Below are 2,500 nucleotides of genomic sequence, written 5' to 3'. Positions count from 1 at the left end.
TAAACATTCATAAATATTTCTTACTGTTAATGATTTACAAGTACCTTACCCAGTATTGTGGAGGTCAGCCTTTTAGTCTGGTAAACACATCTCACAACATTCGAGGTAATAATGTCAATCTTATATGCCCACAGTACAGAACAACTCTCTTTAAGTACAGTGTACTTTACTCCGGTCCTCAAATATGGAATTCATTACCTTTACAAATTAAAACTCTTCTTTATAGTGGTAATTTATCCACTTTTAAAAAATCTGTGAAAACATATTTATATAATAATCAAAATAGTTAATAACATGCATAACAATGTCAAATCCTACTACAGTTACATCATTTTGCCCATTCCTGATTTTTATATTACCTTGTATAAATAAGACCATACTTTCTTTGTATTTGTTTTCTGGTATGGTATTATCATTATGTATATGAATATGTATGTATGTGTATGTGTGTGTAGATTTATATGTATATGTACATGTGTATGTATGTATATATACTTGTATGTGTATGTGTATGTATGGGTATATGTGTGTATATGTGTGTGTATGTATATGTTTATGTATGTGCATTTGTGTGTATGTATATGTATATGTGTGTGTATTTATATGTATGTATGTAGGTAGGTATATGTATGTATGTATGTGTATATATATATGTGTGTATATTATATATTATCATTATTATTATTATTATTGTTATTATTATTATTATTATTATTATTATAATAACTATTATTCATATTATTAGTTATTATAAGTAATATTACTATTATATGCTCTAGCTAAGTGTTAAATTGTAAACATCAAATCTAATAATGCATGATCATGTCTGTCGGGAAGCTTCGGCTTGACAGGCTGTGCCACAGTCAGTTTCATTGTATTCAACAATATACTTGTAATCTAAGGGCAATAAACCTTTACTTACTTACTTACTTACTTACTTACTTACACACACACACACACACACACACACACACACACACACACACACACACACACACACACACACACACACACACACCTTTGCTTCTATCTATTCTATTCCTTTTCCTATCAAGTTATTTTCATCACTATCTTTAGTTTCGTATTCCATCAGCATTCCCCTTAACTCTGGCACACAATAAGCGGGAGCTGCGACGAAAGGCCAAGTGCGTAGTGAGCATGAAAGGAAATATCACCACGGTCACCAACCCTGATGACTCGGCCGATGTCAAGTCCTTCACCTACGACTACTCTTACTGGAGCTTTGACGGCTGCAAGGAGGAGCCAAATGGCTACTTTGCCAAGCAGTCACCCAACTCAAGTATGCTGATCAGGTGAGAGAGAGAGAGAGAGAGAGAGAGAGAGAGAGAGAGAGAGAGAGAGAGAGAGAGAGAGAGAGAGAGAGAAAGGGCACGTCATTCTTACGCTAATCTGGAATATAAAACTAAGATTATCAGTTATACTATAATTTGGACTCAGAAGTATTCACGATATCGATTAACTACTAACTCAGAAAAAATGTCATCGGATAGCTGCTATAATCTGATGGCGTTAGCGTGATGATCTGTGACGGTAACGACCACCTATGGTTATTGCTATCATTGGTGTCATCAAAATCACATTCTGGTTATTTCTGCTGGTCATTATTATCATCCTCTTGGAGTCATCATTATCAACTTTTCTTTTCTCTTCATCATTCATCATCATTAGCTTGGCCTCTTCTCATCATCACCATCTTTTCCTTCTCTTCATCATCAATATCATCATCTTCCTTTTCATCATTACCATTATCTTTTTTCTTCTTCCCTTTATCATCCTCATTACATTTTCCTGTTCATCACCATTAAGAACTGTCACTATAAATGCTAAGCTTTCTTCGCCTTTTGACAGAACACGGTGTACAATGATCTGGGAGGTGGAGTCTTAGCAAACGCCTGGGCTTGTTATAACTCCACACTGTTCGCTTATGGGCAGACAGGCTCGGGAAAATCTTGGTCTGTCATTGGATATGGATCCAATAAAGGTAAAAAATAAAAAAGTCCACATTTCATAGGTGTTTTCAGATGTTTCTCCTCAAAATTTTGGATGAACCTTTTGACTGCATTCTTTGGAGACTTTTTTTTTTTTTTTTTTATTCTTTTTGTTGCCCTTAACCATAGATAGTTGTTGAGTTGTTGAAAGCCTGCATGGTTCTCTTAAAAGTTCTGCATATCCATCACGTGAAATCAAAAGAATGTTACAATTTCATGAAATTGATCGTCAATGTATCCTGATTCTTGAAAGTGAGAGAAAGAAATAAATGGAAAACAGATGGATGGACAAAGAAAGAAACATACAACACAGTGTAAAGAAAGGAAAAAAACAATAAAAAATCTATTCCTAAACTTTCAGGAATCGTGCCATTGTTCTGTAAAGATTTATTTAATGGCATCACACAAAACACAGAGGAGAAGGAGTTTGAAGTGAGGTTCAGCATGTTGGAGATCTACAATGAGGTAGTTCATGACCTGCTCAACCCCAC

This window comes from Portunus trituberculatus, chromosome 38 (assembly GCF_017591435.1).
Source record: "Portunus trituberculatus isolate SZX2019 chromosome 38, ASM1759143v1, whole genome shotgun sequence".
NCBI classification, from domain to species: Eukaryota; Metazoa; Arthropoda; class Malacostraca; order Decapoda; family Portunidae; genus Portunus; species Portunus trituberculatus.
This window is presented reverse-complemented; position numbering follows the sequence as displayed.